The following is a 19,918-nucleotide window of genomic DNA, read 5'->3' as shown; positions in this document are numbered from 1 at the left end:
ATTATCTGGATAAAGATATCAGGCATACTTATCAAATTTGGAACTCTCATAAAACTATATTGGACAACTAGAAGGTATTATGCTAAGTGAAATTAGAGAAAGACAAAGATCATATGACTTCACTCATATGAGGACTTTAAGATATAAAACAGATGAACATAGGGGAGAGAAGCAAAAATAATATAAAACCAGGGAGGGGGACAAAAACATAAGAGACTCTTAAATATGGAGAACAAACAGAGGGTTACTGGAGGGGTTGTGGGAGGGAAGATGGGCCAAATGAGTAAGGGGCATTAAGGAAAATCTACTCCTGAAATCATTGTTGCACTATATGCTAACCTGGATGTAAATTAAAAAAATAAAAATAATAATAATAAATTAAAAAACTATGTTGGACAACTAATATGTTGAATGACAGAATCCAGATTCTGAAACACAAGCTAGAGAAATGGACCAAACAAGTGATATGGGGCACCTGGGTGGCTCAATCGGTTGAGCATTTGACTCTTTATTTCAGCTCAGGTCATTATCCCAGGGTCGTGGGATTGAGCCCCATGTCCAGCTCTGTGCTGAGCATGGAGCCTACTTGGAATTCTCTCTCTCTCTCTCTCTCTCTCTCTCTCTCTCTCTCTCTCTCGCTCTGCCTCTCTCCCCCACTCGAACACTCTTTCTCTCTAAAATAGAAAGAAAGATGTGATTTTCGTAGGGATAAATAGGTAGTCCCATGCTTATATTCAGAAAATTAACTACAAAGATAGATCTGATGGCCATGGGTGAAAATCAGCACAGTGTCAAGAGCCCTGACAAATAAGAAAGATGTGATTTTCGTAGGGATAAATAGGTAGTCCCATGCTTATATTCAGAAAATTAACTACAAAGATAGATCTGATGGCCATGGGTGAAAATCAGCACAGTGTCAAGAGCCCTGACAAATAAGACTGAAAGAACTGGAATTGTGACCTCCAGGCAAGTCACTTAACTTGTCTGAGCTAGTTTTCTCATCTGCAAGATGAAGAGATTTATTAATTCAGCCCTTCTGCAAATGTTTATGGAAGCCCTACTATGTTCTAAGCACTATGTTTGATGAACAGAGTAATCCCATTATTTGCTCTCACAGAAATTCAAAACTGGAAGCCAGACAAATGAGTAATTATAGCATGCAGTTGAACTCAAAGGTCTTTGAATTTCCTTCCAACACTTCCATCTGTCTGGGATATTTTAGAGGGGATGGCCTTGCTCTATATGGTCCCTTTTATCTCTTATTCTGTGATTTTTTTTTTGGCTGTCTATAGAAGATTAGAGAAAATTATATTAATGTGGTCCCTCCATTTAAACTTCATTTAATAATAATACCTTTTTCCTTTGAGGAAGGTATTTTAAACCAGTAGAAATATCACTTGACTAAGAAGACAGGAGTTGGGAATCTTTTTCCTGACTCTGATGTTTATCATTGGATAAATTTGCCTTTTTATCCTTTTTTGCAGTCTAATTTTTTCTGTCTAGAAAATAATTTTAAATAAAAATAAATGTGCATTAAGAATCTGGATACACACTGAAGTAGTAATATGACTATGGAAGAAGAAGAATGGTATATAGTTTGAGTTTTGAACTATTTCACATTCTAAAATTCAGAGAGATTTGATCACTTTATATAAGTAGGCTGTTTGATTTTATAGGATATAAATTTGCTTTTTGATTTATTCCTGGTATCTCATCATAGAAGTCACATGTTGGTCTTTGATATGTTTCAGAAGAATAAAATCATTTTGAATTTCAGAAGATATGGATCTTTTGATAGACCTTCCTGAACTTCATAGACCATAGCTGTGCTATCTTTTTTTTTTTTTTTTTTTAAAGCTGTTCATTTCTCCCAGTCTTTGTTGCTATACTTTGGTCTGGAAAGTTCTTGTCCCTTTTTGTAGCTTCCTTTATGGTTAACATTGTTCTCATCATGTGTTCATTTCCAGCTAAACTTCTAAAGTAAGTGTTAATGTACTGTTGGACTCTACATTGAGTTAATAGTTTCTATTTACTGACATTTCATTGGGAGAGAAATTGGCCTAGGTGTGGTTTTAGGATAGACTGGGGGTATCCTACCTAGGGGTAGGTCAATATTCTCCTTAATTTCTAGCTAAGTTCCTTGAAAAAGTAAGCTTTCCATGGCCTCTTCTAAAATAAGAGCTATTTGAGAGGTTTTCTAAAATTCATTGTACTGCCTAAAAGCAAAGGCATACTTAAGTAAAATGAGTATATTCATCCCTAGATAAGGAAATCTAGTAACTGAGTAATACCAATTTATTTCTTACAATATTGTTTTCATCCAATCATTCATTCATTCAACAAACATGGGCCATATAAAGTTCCAGAAAAAGGTGTGGGGGCAAACTAAAAGTTAATTTTAGCAGTAGAAAATGTGATTGTATGCAAGTTTTATTTTGTTTTTTAATTGAATATAGTTGACATACAATGTTATATTCATTTCAGGTATACAGCATATTGCTTATGCAAGTCTTTATACCTTGAAATACATTAACGCAGAAAGTGTTTTAATTAAATCACATTAATAAGAAAGAGCATAAGACTCCTTTGCATGTTTCAGATGCAAAATGGAGCAGGCCTGCAAAGCAGTGAGCCCCAAGATCAGGGGTGACAAGGCAGTGTTCTGGGTACAGTTTTGTATTATGCTTTGTTGAAGACTTCTGGGTGTGAAAGATCCTTTATTCCCTTAAAGACTGCTTTACAAGCCTTCCTTGACTACCCTACCCCTGCCCTATTCTAATCCCCCAGGTAGAATTGAGCATTCTTCCTCCATAACCCTCACCCCCTCCACTCTCCTGGACTCCTGTCATGGGCCTATGATGTGTGTCTGACTTTTTCAAAGGCAGGACCTCAGCCTTCTCAGAGTGACCAGAGCACCATTTGCACCACAATCACAAGAGTAATGAGGGGGGACAAGGCTGGACACTTCCCTAGACCTGTTGAAGTCAGGATCTCTGAGATCAGGTCTGGAGATTTTAACAAACTTTCCAGTTGATTTGCATACATACAAAGTTTGAGAAACCACTGGCATAACCCATTATGTTTTTAGTGAATGAATCAAGCCATACGATAGTTTTCTCTAGGCTATGTAAGCACATTTCTTTTAACTGTTTTTTCTATGTACGTCCAACACTTTAACCACTGAGGTGTCAATCTGCTGATAATCTCCAGGTTTGCATGTCTTCCTTACATTCTGGAAACTACCATGGTGTTCTGATAGGGTTCTACCGAGTGGTGAATAAGAATGAAGAAAGAGATTAGTTCAAGTCCTTACTCATATTCTGGCTTCCTTTTTAATACATCCTAATGTTTTCCCTAGTTTCTATTTTATACTTCATAAGTATATTTAGTATTTGAATTTTAAGGTAGCCTTTACCTCCCTCATTTCTTGCTACCAGCAGGCTCACCTTTCACCGAGACAACTACAGTGGCCTCCCAACCAGTCTTCCTGCTTCCATCCTAACCTTTTCCAATCTTGTCTTAACCATAGTGAATGTGATCATATTAAAATGCAGATTGACCCTGGTAGACCTCTCTTTACAGACCTACGGTGGCTTCCCACTTCTTTTGGCTTGAAGACCAGGATCCTTATGATGACCGTGCATAATTCGACTCCCGCCCACCTCTTTACCTTCAACTCTTCTTGTCACTTCCTCCCACACACCAAGTCCCAGCCACACTGACTTTACTCTGTTCCTCAAATGTACCACTTCCTTCCCACCTGCCTCAGAGCCTTCACACTTGCAGTCGTCTCTCTCTGGAACATTACCACCATCTCCACTACCCTAAACTCTTTCTTTCTTTCTTTCTTTCTTTTTTTTTTACCCCCAACTCTTTCTTGAGATCACTACTTCAGCATTACTTTCTCAAGGACACCTTCTCCAACCAACCCCTCAGACTGACTTAAGACCTATTTAGTTCCCTCCTCTGTAATGCTGGTTTAGTACCTCTTACTCTAGTACTTGTTGTAATTGAGATTATAGTGTCGTCTGTGTAATTGTTTATTTAATACTTGTCTCCTCCTGTCTTCTCCACATTACCGTATTACTGCAAATGCCATAATGGTGAGGGCTGTGTTGTCTCGTTCATTGCTGTCTCCCTAGCTCTGCATCTGGTGCACAGTACGTATGTGCACTCAATTGTTCTGATCGTCCTCTGTTTTGAGCCCTCCCTCCCCACTTCCACCATATTCTCTAGGAATCCTAGATTGGAGTCATCAGCAGATACATTTAACATGTTCTCTACTCAGTCATCTAGGTTGTTTAACCATATTAAGAAATGATGGACCTGAAACTTACCCTTTTGGAAAACCAGTTATGGTCTTGAAGGTTTCCAGGGACTTAAGAAAATCTTTCTTGACTATGTAACTTTTTAGAGCCTTTATTATTCTGATAAGAGGTATAAGTATACGTTTCCAAACTTAGTTGACCTTCTCCTTGCAGGACTAGGATTCCTCAAACACGGGGTGCACACCCCTTCTCTGGGCACCACACCATTAGTTTCTCTCATAGGCATATGTTCTGTTTCAGCTCCAGCTGCTGTGCTGCGGTTCAGTTCTGGCACTGACTGCCTACGGTTGGCACAAACCCCATGAGTTAAGGGCTTGATCCTTCACAAGACTGCTGCAGCTCAGATGCCAGCCATGAACTCAGGGTGTCCCCAGGCCACCTACACTCTCACTGGCTAGCTACAAATTTGGGGGTTCCCACAACCCTCTCAGATTAATAATTTGCTGGAAAAAACTCACAATTTAGGACACTGCTGTCCTCATAATTACAGTTTTATTAGAAAGGATACAAATCAGGAACACCCAAATGAAGACACTCAGAAGGGAAGGTCTGGGAAGGTTGCAAATGCAGAGCCTCTGTGTTCTCTGCCCTTAGAATCGGGGCATGTCACCTTCCCAGCACACCAATATATTCTTCAACCAGGAGGTTCCACAGTTTCAGTGTCCAGAGTTTTTATTGGGGTTTCATTACATAGGCATGCTTGATTGCATCATTGACCTTGTGATTGAACTCAATCTCCAGCCCGTATTCCTTCCCCAGAGGTCAGGCTGGCTCAAAAGACCAAACCCTCTAATCATGTGGTTGGTCCTGGTGACCACCTTCCATCTGAAGCTGTTTCGCGGCCCACCATGAGTCACCTCATTAGCATAAAGTCAGTTGTGATCCAAGGGGCTCAGGAATCATAAAGACACTTGTATTACTCAGGAAATTCCAAGTGTTTTAGAAGCTCCCTGCTCGGAACAAGGGAGAAAAGAGGAGACAATTGTCTACCATACAACAGTGCAGACAGCAAAAATGGAATCTGGTGAAAGGAGGATAAATGATATACGTGGCTGCCCCTCAGAGGATGAGGAGGCCTCAGTCTCCTCACCTCGTTCTCTCATTTCCAGTCTGCTGCTAGTTTGTTCCTTCCAGCACTGACTGCACTCACCTGGGGAGGGGAGATTTCTAGTGGTGTCTTCTGGGTCTTCCTGGGACCAAGAGGTTTCAGAAGCAGCCAGGAAACTGGCCGGCTCTGGTCTGCCCAGCCTGGTTAGAGCCCTCCCAGGGCCTCAGCTCGGGGTGGTGGGTTGATGTGCACATTCAGTGATTTTGCGATCCCACTCTCTGACCCAGATACCATTCTCAAGTCTTGGCTTAACATTGAGAGTGTTTCTTTTTTAATGGATATCATAAAAGTGACCAGCAAAATTAACTTCATTTATTGACTTTAGCTAATTTAGTGCGTGCTATATACGACTTCTAGAAGGGAACTAGGATTCTAAAACCAAAGACGTGCAGGCTTGTGTCAGTTTCCAAAAGATTGAAAACACATTCGTTTATTTCCCCCCAGCTTTGTTGAGATAAAATTGACAAATAACATTGTGTAAGTTTATGGTCTACATTGTGATGATTTGATATACATATATATTGTGAAATAGTTGCCACATTAAGGTTGGTAAAGACATCCATTACCTCACACAGTTAACATTTTTTGTTGTTGTGAGAACATTTAAGATCTATTCTTATCAATTGTCAAGTGTTCAAGTACAGTATTCTTAACTATAGCCACCATGTTGTACATTAGATCCCCAGAATTTATTCATCCCCCCAGCTTTATTAAGATATAATTGGCATATAACATTATGTACATTTTTTAAAATGTATTTATTTTTTAATTTACATCCAAGTTAGCATATAGTGCAACAATGATTTCAGGAGTAGATTCCTTAATGCCCTTACCCATTTAGCCCATCCCCCGCCCCCACAACCCCTCCAGCAACCCTTTGTTTGTTCTCTGTATTTAAAAGTCTCATGTTTTGTCCCTCTCCCTGTTTTTATATTATTTTTTCTTCTGTTTTTTATCTTAAATTCCTCATATGATATTTGTTTTTCTCTTACTGACTAATTTCGCTTAGCATAATACCCTCTAGTTCCATCCACGTAGTTGCGAATGGCAAGATTTTATTCTTTTTGATTGTCGAGTGATACTCCATTGTGTATATATACCACATCTTCTTTATCCATTCATCTGTTGATGGACATTTGGGCTCTTTCCATACTTTGGTTATATAGCGCTGCTATAAACATTGGGGTGCGTGTGCCCCTTCGAAACAGCACACCTGTATCCCTTGGATAAATACCTAGTAGTGAAATTGCTGGGTTGTAGGGTAGTTCTATTTTTAATTTTTTGAGGAACCTCCATACTGTTTTCTAGAGTGACTGCACCAGTTTGCATTCCCACCAGCAGTGCAAAAGAGATCCGCTTTCTCCGCATCCTCGTCAACATCTGTTGTTGCCTGAGTTGTCACTGTTAGCCATTCTGACAGGTGTGAGGTGGTATCTCATTGTGGTTTTGATTTGTATTTCCCTGATGATGAGTGATGTTGAGCATCTTTTCATGTGTTGGTTGGCCATCTGGATGTCTTCTTTGGAGAAGTGTCCATTCATGTCTTTTGCCCATTTCTTCACTGGATTATTTGCTTTTTGGGTGTTGAGTTTGATAAGTTCTTTCTAGATTTTGGATACTAACCCTTTATCTGATATGTCATGTGCAAATATCTTCTCCCATTCCATCAGTTCCTTTTTAGTTTTGCTGATTGTTTCCTTCACTGAGCAGAAGCTTTTTATTTTGATGAGGTCCCAGTAGTTCATTTTTATTAACATTATGTAAATTTAAGTTGTACAGTGTGGTGATTTGATATACATATGTATTACAAAATGATTACCACAGTAAGGCTAGTTAACATATCCATCACCTCACAAAGTTACCTTTTGTGTATGTGTGTGTGTGGTGAGAATTTTTTTGAATGTTTATTCATTTTTGAGAGGGAGAAGGAATGAACATGTGCACAAGCAGGGGAGGAGGAGAGAGCCGGGCACTGAGGACCTCAAGCAGGCTCTGCGCTGACAGAAGAGAACTCATTGAGGCACGCTCATTGAGGATTGAGGGGTTCAAACTCAGGAACCCTAAGATCAAGACCTGAGCTGAAGTTGGATGCTTAACTGACTGAGCCACCCAGGCGCCTGCATTGTGAGAAGTTTTAAGATCTGCTCTCTTAGAAACTTTCAGGTATACAATAAAATACTTAACTGTAGTCACCATGCTGAAAATCACATTCTGACCTAGTACATATCAATATACCAAGGGTTATATCTTGTTCATTTTTTCAGCAAAGTTAAACCATGTGGGGCTGAACCGAAAGCCTTACTGAAAATCATTTCCCCTTCAAATCATCAAGCCTGTACCTCTGACACAGAGGATAGACTTAGTTTGAAAGTATTGGTTTCTTTCTCTGTCTTCATCAATAAAGATATTCTTCTTAGCCCCTAGGCTTTTAGAGACCAGACAAAATAATAGATACCTGTGATTTGGTGGCTGGGAAGCATCTAGACTTGGTAGGATAAGTAACATATTAGGAGCAGAAGAGCTGGATTTTCTGTTTGTAGCCCTGCCACTGATTTATCTATCATCCAGCCTCGGGTCAGCCCTTTTAATCTGGCCGGTCAGCATCGGTCAGCATCTTTGACACTCTAACCTGAGGGCAGATTAAACTGCCTTGACTGTGTACAATCCAAATGTTACAAAATATCAGCTGAACCAAAAGTGCCAAATTTTAATTCAGTAATATTGTACATCACTGCATTTTCCCCCCCAGAAAATATGGAAGAGGTACTTGGATGAACAGAAGTCTTACTGTGGCCTAATAATGGATGGGAAACCTTTAGGAAAATGATGTTTCTCATCCATCATTAAGGTGAAGAATTTTAGGGGCACCTGGGTGGCTCAGTCAGTTAAGCCTCCGACTTCGAGTCAGGTCATGATCTTATAGTTTGTGGGTTCCAGCCCCACGTCTGGCTCTGTGCTCACAGAGCCTGGAGCTTCTTCGGACTCTGTGTCCCCCCTTCTGTCTGCCCCTCCCCTGCTTGTGCTCTCTCAAAAAAATAAATAAATGTTAAAAAAAATTTTTTTTTAAATATGAAGAATTTTAACTGATGAAAGGTGGCTGGTGCCTGGCAACCCTCTGAGCCCAGCTTTCCTGGATGATCCTCGTCTCAGTGACCTTCACCCACGGCCCTGTGTGCTTGGGTTGCCTGATCACCTTCCTTTTTCCTTCCCACTCCCATTAGAAGATGTTGTGTGTCTGAGCCAGCATCCTAATAGGGGCCTTAAACTGGACTTATTCACACGGTCACAGTTGGAGTCCCAGAGGCTGTGCCCTCTTGCCATAGCAGACAGGAAGACCGCACCCTGCCGGCCAGGCTGAGCCTGGCAGAGTTCTTCTAAATTCACCAGACACCTCGTCTCTCCATCTGTGATGAGGGCTGGACAAGCAATGGGGAGACAAGCTGGGAATATCTCTCTAGGAAATCCCTTTCAAATGGCAACATGAGGACCAAGGAACAGGAGTTTATCACTCATACATGTCTCTTTGTGTCTTGCCTGGTAGCTCTGAGTATCCTGATACAAGCAGCCTGCCTTCAAATACTAAAGATAGAGTTAAAAGTTTAGCTTTGGAGGGGATCACAAACCTGTACTTTTAGAGAGACAGAAAAGCCTGGAAAGAAGGCCAAAAATGGCATAGGGAAAAGAGTCAAAGAAGAAAGTACACTGAGGCAGTTCCCTAAGTCTTCTAGAACATAAAGAATTTGGTTTGGGGTGACAATGAAGAAATTCAAGCATGGGTTTAAGGGAAGCTGATGAAAGTGATCTCACTTTCACTTTGAGGCTGTTCCCAGTACTACTTGGATCCACTCTCATGACTTTAATTTTATCAAATTGTTGTCATTACTAAAATAGCTCAAGTAAAAATTACTCTAAGAGATGCTGTCAAGGTTTTCTCGGAGGCTTTAGCAAAGAAGAGGAAAGGTGATGTTGTAAAGATACTGTAAAGTTCAAAGAGATGAGACTCTCGAGAAATAGAAGGAAAGAGGAACAGGCATTCCAAATGGGGAGTGAGGTGGAAGAGGGGTCCGAGGGGCCCATGGTGGGACAGTGTTTGTGACAGAAGCAACGGCTGAGGCCGATGTGCACAGAAACTTCTATATACAAGCTGGAAGGAAACCTAAGTCCCAGAAAAAGACTAAAGGAAGACAGGTTGCTTTTCAGGGAAATAAAAAAGATAATCTGAACTTCCAAGCCAGTAAGAGGCTATTGACCTTTCAAAGCCATCGAAATAGAGGTATAACTACTGTGCTGTCCAAAACCAAGGCCTACCAACTATGTCTTCTTTTCCTCACTTGGCTTTTCCTCACTTCTTGATAAAGTAGTGTCTCACAAAAAGAGAGTTAGTGGTGGCTTAATATAATGTTAAAGATCAGGGAAAATCACTGCAGAAAGAACATTATTGGGGTACACAGTGGACTCTCTTAGGAAAGAGGGTTCATTCAGTACAGTGCTGGGACCAGGGTAGGAGGAGTGAGGCAGTTTCTTTGGGCATACGACTCAAGAGGATGCCCTTCCTTCAAAAAAAAAAAAAAAAAAAAACCTCAGTAATGGACATAAATAATATTTTAATGTAATATTATTTAAAAATCAAAATCAATGCCAAAATATCCATGATGAATAAAGTATAAAATTTTAGAGATAGGATTAGTATGACTGAATTTTCCTTTTGCCCCTTGGACTCTTACATGGCTCGGCACTGGTTCAGAGGAACATTGCAGTAAGACAGTTTATGTAATAAGATACCTTCCCCCAAATCTTTCATTGTGTAAGTTCCAGAGAGCCCAGCTCAGCATTTGGCTTGTTACAGGGGTGGTGAGGATGACCTCCCTTCCCTGTCTGGCATTGCAGGGGTGCAATGTGGGGGTCCTGGTACTCCCATGCTTAAGAGAGATCTGGTAGCGGGAGGTCGACTGTGACAGAGGAACATTATTCCCACCTCTGGCCGCTTTCATGTCTAAAATAATCACTTTAGCTCAGCCCTTTCCATCTCTGCAGTTTTTCAAGTAAGAATTATTGGTAGCAAGTATTTCACCAGAAGGATTGCTTCATGAAGAAAAGAGCCCCAAGCTTGGAGCCAATGTTACTGGCAGGTAGTTTAGTAGATGGTGGTACAGTGTGGCCGAGGCCTCTCTTTGATGGTACCTCTCTACCCTAAACTAACCTAGCAGCATGAATCAGGTTTTTTGTTTTTTTTTTTTTTTGTAGCTAAGAAAGTAGAGCTGGTAAGAGGGCTCTTTTCTTTCCCACAATAGTGTATCCATCACTTGCAGAGAAAAGTGATTAAGAAGGGTCAGTACTCGGATCTCTTATTTTGCCCTCTTATCAGAGTTTCTTAATAGTGGCACTACTGACATTTGGGGCCAGATAACTCTTTGTTGTGGGGGCTGTCCTGTGCATCAAGAGATGTTTAACAACATCCCTGGCCTCTGTCCACTAGATGACAGTAGGTACCCCACTCACTCTTTTATGACAACCAGAAATGTCTCCAGATACCATAAATGCCTCCTTTTGGAACAAAACTCTCCCCAGGTTGAGAACCACTGTACCGCCAAGAAATAAATCCTGTCAACTATATCATCTCTTCCACACTCAGCTTTTACTCACTTCTTTATATACTTCTTTATAAAGTGATAAATGTCTTCTACTGAAATGCATGTTGGTTATTTCATGGCACCTAATGGTTTATAATGAGACCTTAGCATCTTAGTGGGTAGATCTAAGTAAAAATATTAGGTCATAGAAATAGAACTCTCAACCATCATTCAGTATCAAATACATCAGATGCTCTCAGTTACAAGTAACAGAAAATCAAAATTAAACTGATTTGTACAGTAAAGGGGAATTTTTCTTAGTCAACTAAGCTTTAGGAATCACTAGATTGGGTAGCTCAAATTTTTTGAACTGTCTTTTGGACTTAATGCCCCAAACAAACAGCCGTTTCTTCCTGAAACAACCTGTCCCTTCTGACTGATAGGTATTGTGGGCATACAGCATCGTGGGCATCTTTGACAATCCCAATCCTTTCTACATTAGTCAGTTACCAAATGTTTATAGTTTATCTCCATAGTATCTCCTCTTTCCCCTTCCTGCTCCCAAGATCACTGCCTACTTAAGCCCAGATGGTACAATAACTTATCTACTGGTTCTTTCCCCTTGTTTTTTTTTTTTTTTCCTTGTCAATTAATCTTTCCAAAGTTCAGGTTGCTGTTCAGCTTCAAACAACTCTAGCTGTTCCTGTATCTTACTGATCAGTAAGGATTCTTCCCTCTAAGCATTTAGGATTCTTATGTTACTGGCTTCAGTTTATGGTTCTAAGCTCTTTTTTCACCCCTCTAGTTACAGTAAGCCTCAGACATCTAGAATAATCAACATTTTCCAAACATGCCCCTGTTTTTTTGACTTGAGCTTTCCTCTTCCAAAATCTCTTTTCTTTTTCAAGGATCAGCTCACATGCTCCATGCCTACACAGCCTTCCCCAGTCTCCACAATTAGAGTGATTGCTTCCTCCTTTGCTTACCTCTTACTGTCTTCTGCTTTCCACCTTCCAGATTTGTAATCTTGTCCCCTTCACCCTTCATATTCAGGGTGATGCTAATGCTGTGAGGTCGTAGGCTAATTCATTGACAAAGTAAATTATGCTCTTTTGTATAGTAGATTTATATTTTCTGTGCTTGTCATATTGCCATACACAAAGGCCATTTTAAAAAATACTTTCCTCAAGGAAATAGCTACATGGGAATACACACACACACACACACACACACACACACACAATGCTATTAAGCTCTGCCTTCTTTACTAACTATACAACCATGGACAGAATTACTTTATCACTCTCTGCCTTAGTTTCTTCATCTGTAAAATGGGGATAATACCTACATTATAGAATTGATAAGGATTAAATAAATGTGTGTGTGTGTGTGTGTGTGTGTGTGTGTATAAATTGTTTATAACAGTGCCTGGCATATAGTAAGCACTATGTCAGTATTTGTTTATCCGTTTACCTATTTATTATTTCCATTTAAAATTGCATACAATTTTTTTGAAAGTCTTTGGGTAAAGAGCAGACAGGCACAGAAGTTAATGAGAAAATCTACTCATAGACTAGTAAGAAGAAAACAAGTATGAAAAAATACTAAATTTAGACTGACTTAAATATACTAGATGTTGAAATAATAACACTTCATTATTCACTTTCTCTGGTCTTACTGTATTACTGGTGCTGAAGCACCTTATCATAAGCATCTTCCAAATCGTGTCTTTGGAAGTGAAAATCTGTGTCACAGATATTTTTAAGTCAATGTAGCTATTTAGTAGACAGAAAAGCAGTCAGAATCTCTAGAACAATGCACATATTTACTTACTTGCTTTGGCAAAAATTAAGATTTATTGCCTTTCAAGATAAATTTTGACTAAATATTGACTTTAGGCTCTCAATCATTGTTTACCTGAAAGACCAATGAATCCTGACACTTCTAAACTCGAGTTGGAATCTACTTGGTATTTATTAATTTATTTCATATGATTTATAGTCTTAATAACGACATTCCAAGAAGATTATACAAACATTATACCATTTATCTACTGTAGACAGCTTTTATATTTTCTTTTCTTTTCTGTAAAAACTTTATTGTTTCCATTTGGTCCATAGCCGGGGAGAGGGCACCAGGGTGTTAAAAAAACTGCTTAGTGGCTATAGGGGGCAAATGCCCTGACACCTGGGGGATACAGAGGGAACCTTACAAGTCCACTGGGTTCCAGAAGCTCTTAGTCCTGCTGGAGGGTGAGCCTTTACAAGAGCTGCTAGTCCAGCCCAGCCTGTAGAAGTTAGTCAGGTGGTTGCCATCTTCTTGATGAGCTTCACCTCCTCATTTAGGAAGCGGCTCTCCAGGAAATCACAGAGATAGAGGTCTGTGCAGGCAGAATCCAGGTCATGCTGATCCCAAAGGGCCTGGTTCAGTTCTTCTCCAGGGCCATGGCGGCTTCCATGCATGCACGGCTTTCCCCCACTCATCTTGGGAGGACATCTGCATGTCCTGGAAGAAGGTGCAGCCTCTGCCCTGGTTTTGTATTTTCAAGAGACACTGGGCACCCTTATGCTTCCCCTACACCACCTGGCAGAAGAAGTGGCCCATGCCCTCCAGAGCCATATCCTTGCAGTGAAAGTAGAAGCCCGGAGAAAGGTAGGTGTAGAAAGCCTGCAGATGTAGGTTGACTGGGCAGTTGACAGCAGCCTCCATTTTGGTGGGATAATTCTGATGAATCTAGGAGCTCAAGGTTGGCGGGCAGTGAGAGGCTAACCACAGAAACAGCGTTGGCTGGTCCCAGAGGCAGAGGACGGCTGAGAAAAGATAGTCCTGGAGGTTGTGACTGGGAAGGAGGTTGGGGGGTGGTTGGAGGTTGGAAGAAGGGGTAGTCCCCAGATCTGTTTCATACAAACACTGTTGAGGCAAGAGACAGATGCATGGGATTCCCCGGGGCACTATCTATATTTTCAGTCAGCAGTAATAACCTGGCATTTGATTTTTCGCTTCATTTCTTACTTAAATATAATACCTTTAGCACCATTAATACGACACACAAATGAACTTGTTTAAATATTCAGTACAAAAAACCCCATCAACCTCATCTTAGGGCTTGTCGTGTATAGTACTTTTCACTTTTAAACCAATTATTGTTCAGATTGGGCTTTTAAAAGATGTTTTTTTGGTTGCCTTGGTCCTGCAAGTTTAAGCAAGTAACACAGGATTATACTTCATCACTGGCCTCTGTCTTGGACAGTTGCTATCTGTGAATATCAGTCTCCTCTGTTTCTGTCTCTGGATATAAAGTGTACTCAATGCTTACGGTGTCCAGGCGCAGTGCTAATACTTGACAGGCATAACATTGGCCATCTTGTTGTATAAGAGGAAAATTCTTTAGTTAGGTGTATACATTTTGTACCAGAGGAGTTACTTCTGTTATATTCTTAAGGACATAGCTCTCCTAGCAACAGCTACAATCCACTCCACAAGTGCCAGCTTAAGTTATCCTAAATGTGCCTCGGTCACAATAGGAACAGTTTCCTTGCAAGTGTTACTTAATGCTTCCTCAATGTGGCAGTTCTTTGACTGTACAGACCAACTTTTTGAGTCCAAGTTTTGGCCAACAGCGAGTGACAACTTCTCTTGTATGATCTCTCAGTGCTACAAAAGCCAAACATAAAATGAAGCCAACCAGAACAAATTCTTTCCTGATGAACAGAAATAAATTTCAGTATAGCTTTGGAAACAGTCAGTACATTTCAGGATCGTATTTGAGGACGTGTATTCCCTCCCAACCATGAAGTTTGCATTCCCTGGGAAGAGAACTTACTATCAAAGGACTTTAAGATTTCATGGAGAAAATAATTTTGAAGTATTGCTATCTCAAGCGAGCCCATAAATTAAACAAAGGGACTACCAGCAGCATGCCATACTATTTCCATTAGCAACTATAGGTGGTACACAGTTGATTTTTCTTGACTTCTTTGGTTCTTTTAGTTTTATTAGACATGCTTGTGGATACTGTTTTCCTTATGACAAACAAAATGCATACTCAGAGGCATTTGTTTTCATGTGCCTGATTCTCCATCCAAATATGTCACATTTTAATTGATTTTTATGACACAGTAGATGTCTCCTACCTTGTGGGTCACCACTTTGCCTCAAAGTCACAGAGCAACTCGGATGCTTGAGGTGGAAGGCGTTTGGGATCACTTATTTCTGAGTAGGTGTTTCTCATTGTTCCTACCCCTTTCCATCGCCATGACCTAGAACTCTGTAGCCTCATTCTACCTGTGTTCACTTGGGAACCCACATGTGGTCGGTTTCATTCACATCCCAGCTCCAGTGTCTCCTACGATGGAGGACAGAAGTCTGGGACCCAGGTTTGCTTGGCTTCTACCTCCTCAGATGGATCCCGAGCTACGCTGCAAAACCTGCTTCCAACCTGTGTCTGGAAATCCTTTGTTAACACGCTGTGCCCAGCTTTGTGCTAATTCCAGTCTCATTAAACAGAACTTGTGATTGTATACCCAGTGCGACACCTTCTTTTAAGAAGTACATGTTCAACAATTACATGACCAGTCAATGGTTATAGACTATAAAGTAGGAGAGCTAAGTTCTGTATGACCTTTTTCCCCTCTGATTCTTAGAAAATAGCAAGTCCTTGAAACTCCTCATTTCTGTTTTCCTTCATTTTGGGAAATCTGGTCTCTAGAGCTTATGATAAAAGTCCAGGCCTTTGAGTCACATTTTGCAAAGTGCTTACCACAGGTCATTTGCCCGTGCCGGGGCACTGGACAGAAGAGGGGAGGGAGGGCAAGGGCAGTCCTTTGACCCTTCCCGTGGCCACCTCTCTCCCCTCTGCACGCATACAGTAGAAGAGGTGACGAAGCGTGCCAGCTTTACTTTTCTCCTTTAACAGAGAAAGTGAAAATGTATCCTCTCTTATCTCTTTTCCTCCCTTTTTAATGAAGACACATCCTCTTCTTCCTTCCCCCCCCCCCCCCCCCCCCCCGGTATTTCTCTTAGAGCCTTTCTACCTTCCAAATAGAAAACACCAAATTTGCTTTACCAAATTAGGTAAAGGGAGTAGCGTGGCTGACTTAGAAAGCATTGTGTGAGTTCTTTCCTTGGTGAGAGAGATTCACCTGCATCTAGCCACAGCTCGTGTCACTTTTATTCCCATGAATTTTCCAGCTGCCGGTTGGGGGAAAGAGGGCTGAGTTGGTAGTCATGAAGTAGCAAGAAGGTGGTTGGCTTCTCCTCGAGATCTCGGCTTCAGTAACACCGCATTGCAGCCAATTGAGCTAACTAGGTGCACTTGTGAGAAGAAAGATTGCGCCTTTGTGGAGCCTTATGCCAAAATTTCTGCATCAACCCCCAGCAACCGAATCTTTTGGGCGTCTTTAGTGAAAGGCCATTTGGAAAATGGACTGTACATGCAGCAAATAGGATTTCAGTTAAATGGTAACATTGGTTTCCAAAAGAGTACCACAGGGGAAGCTAAGCTCTTCAGAGCATGTGTTCATTAAAGATTTGAAGTGGGGTGGGAAGCAATAAAAAAAAAAAAAAAAAAAAAGGCCAGTGAGTTCTCTTGTGAGATAGTTTTTTGTTCCTATGAATTGAACACACTCTGAAAAGTTTCAAAAAAGAGACTGGGAAGAATGTATTTGCTTTGATCCAATATGTGGAGGGTTCCCTACTACAAATGCCCCTTAATTTAGAAGCATTATTGAAAAGTCTGTTTGAAAGTACATAAAAATATAATATGTAAATAAGCTCTAATTAGTTATTTCAATTAATTATTTTTTGTCTCTGCTTTGCAGCTCTGTTTTTCTCCCCATAATGTCGCTTGTCAGAGTCTAGCTTTGGCACCCTTGAAAAAGTGTGTTTTCCTAATAGTCGTTATTAAGAAAACACATTTTTTGCCCTGTTGAAAACATCACAATGATAAAGTAAAATCCAGATTGTGTATCTTCGGGGTGAATTGTTTCAGACATTTTTAGCCCATGGTTTGCTAGTATGACTTTAAAGAAGGAAATTTTACAGTTAATTGAAAGAATAGATGTTTTCTTTTTCAGTAAGTGGCATGTGTTGTTTTTTAGAAAATGAATCTGTATTATGCCACTAGCCTCTACCCTTCTTTCCTGATCATCCTGTGTTCTTTCAATAACAAATACTACATTGGATTTGGAGACTAAAGGTTTTAATTCTAAACCAAATAAGATGCTTCTCAGTGGGGACAATGAGTGCTCTGGAAAAATACTGGTAAAATGAACTCAGGTTGTTTCCACATAGCAAATTTTTTAGAAATTGACTACGAACCTGAAATGTTGATTTTGGAGGCCTAAAACGTAAACTACATGACAAATTATGAGCTTTTCACTTAAGAGTCTGCACACCCTCTGCCCTTGAATAGAGTTGGAATTTTAGAGCATGGAGCCACCTAGAAATCAGGGAGCAATCCTCAGCTTTTACTCACCAGGGTCTATGATGGTAGTTGGCTGGTTGGGGAGAAATGCAGGGCCCTAATCTGGGCCCTAATCCAGATCTACAGAATTGAAGTGTAGGGGTGGGGGAGGGGTCTACATTTTTCACAAACATCTCCAGAAAATTCTGATGGTCACTGAATCTGGCAACCCTTGATTTAGGCTGGCCCCTTTATTTTGCAGTGAGGAAAGCAGGCTTAGAGAGTTCGATGGGTCGAGTTCACGGTGTGTATTAGACAGGAACAGGCTTACTAACTCTAGACCTGTGCTTGTGTATACACCATGTATCCAAAACGTACAGGTATCCTGTATGTATCCTAAGCGTACAGGTAGGTTTAAACCTACTTCTAAGTCATTAGGGGACCTTTCAGCACGGAGAGTAGGAGAGCCTGGTTCCAAATGAGGTATGAAGGTAAAGACACACAATAACTAGGAGTTTATATGCTCTTTTTCTAACCTAAAACCCGAGTGAGCCTAGCCATGTTCTCTCAGCCCTTTCTGTCTTTGATGAGACTAGTGCACAGCGGGGAGAATGCTTAGCTCGTTTAGTTAACTCATATATTTGAACCTCCAGCATGTTAAACTTTGGACCTGTGTGCCTGATTGATATACACATTTTTAGACCGTATTTTAATATTGCTTATGTATATTGCATCTAAGAAATCATAATAAAGTCATTAAAAATTATAGACTGATAAACCCAGTAGTACCCACTAAAGCATATATAAATATCCAGCAAATGCTTACTGATGTTAATTATATCTAATGTCCAAACAACCAAAAAGCTAAAGCGACCCAAATTTATTTTTGCTGTGTTCTGTGGGGAGAGTCAAAACTGTAATGATGACCCTGAATTCCTGCAAGACTGTAATCACTTTCTAAATCATTAGGAAAGACTGCATTTTATTCAGTGTCATTTCAGAGTTAAGTCAGTTTGACCATAAACTAATTTTTGGAAACAGCAATATCCCGGCATCTAGGATGTGTTAGGTTCCACTGACTCCTGTTCCATGGTCCATATAGGAACACATGAGTAATGCGTAATTCTTAGAATGGGCAACATATTTTTTATGGGGTTCTTAACAAAAGTACACTGCTTTAAGAGTCAGGTGAGCAGGTTAGGGAGGATCAGTTCTAGGACAGCTATGGGCAATTAAAATCTCTTCATATTGTGGGTGTATGTGTGTCAAATAATATTCAGTTTATCATCCTTTCTACATAAACATTTACCAATAGTCTGCTCCATGTAAAGCTCTGTGTTAAGTACTGAGGATAAGAAACAGATTTGAGGAGTTGGAAAAGCACATAAAAAGGCACAGTAGTTTCAGGAAGTGTGTGCTCAATGCCAGATGAGCAATAATGTGGTCAGTGAGTGCAGCAAACAGCATTCCAGTGTTCATAGCCTAGGAATTGTGACGGCGCCTCCGTCCAGCAGAAGCAGCGTGTGTGTTTGGTTCTTCTTTATCTTTCGCACATATCTCATTGCTCAGCCAATCTGAAAAACGGGAGCTTGTTATGATTTTGCTGCTACTCAATAGGAAAGAAATAACCATTCCAGGAAGGAACGGTATGAAGCTTTGGAAGCATAATACAGATACATTTACTTACCATCTTTCAATAAGGACTGTGCTTAAAAACACCACTTCTCTTCCTGGAGGATGCACTGTGAAACTGCTTGATTACTGATGCCGTTTGATTTGTGATGAAAATGAAAGTCCTGTGAGTTTTTGTGATATTTTCACTCATAGAGTACATGCGAATCACTTTCTTCTTAGGTTAGCAGTTTGTTAAATGTTTGGAGCTCCTTTAATGGAAATGAGGTGTAACCGTAGTAGTATAACATGGTGACGATGACGATGGTGACGATGACGAAGAGTAATCCATTTTATACTCTTATCATGAAATAGGCTTAATGTAAGATCTCTGTGATCAGTATGGTTCTTGATCCAGACATGAAGTGGGCGGCTACATGGAAGGATTTCTGAAATGAAGCAGGAGATGAGAAATGTCAGGATCACGTTGCTGTTAGTATAATCATGATCACCTGTTCTGGGCTGCCAGGATTCTGTCCTTTGGCTTGTGATAGGATTTCTATCCTCACCAATAGACGGTGGTTCCTCCGACCTGAAGAAAAAGAATGGCTCCTTTGTGACAGAGCTGAGATTATTACCAGTTCTTCTTAGAGGACCAGGACAGCGCTCAGAGAATCGTGGATTTCCACGGACACGAAAAGGGCCTTAGCGGTGACTTGCAGACAGCCACTGGTTGAATCATGGCAGGATTTGGCAAATTGGAAATCAGAGAAGAGGGTGTTGTGTGAGGAGAAATAATACATGCCAATGTACGAAGGGTGGAGTGAGCACACTGTTTATTTGGGGAATAGTGAGGAGAATTCTCTGATTCCCACTGGAGAGTAGGAGTCAGTAGTTG

The 19,918-nt window shown here is 40.5% G+C and overlaps 1 protein-coding gene across 27 annotated transcripts in view; it reads left to right on the top strand.

Moving 5' to 3' along the window:
• The window catches only part of PLEKHM3 (pleckstrin homology domain containing M3), a 195,500-nt gene that overhangs the window by 53,004 nt on the left and 122,578 nt on the right, over positions 1-19,918 (top strand). The window lies entirely within an intron of this gene.

The sequence above is a fragment of the Panthera tigris genome, chromosome C1 (assembly GCF_018350195.1).
Source record: "Panthera tigris isolate Pti1 chromosome C1, P.tigris_Pti1_mat1.1, whole genome shotgun sequence".
In the NCBI taxonomy this organism is placed as follows: Eukaryota; Metazoa; Chordata; class Mammalia; order Carnivora; family Felidae; genus Panthera; species Panthera tigris.
The sequence above is the reverse complement of the archived record's forward strand: the minus strand, read 5'-3'. Positions and strand labels throughout refer to the sequence as shown.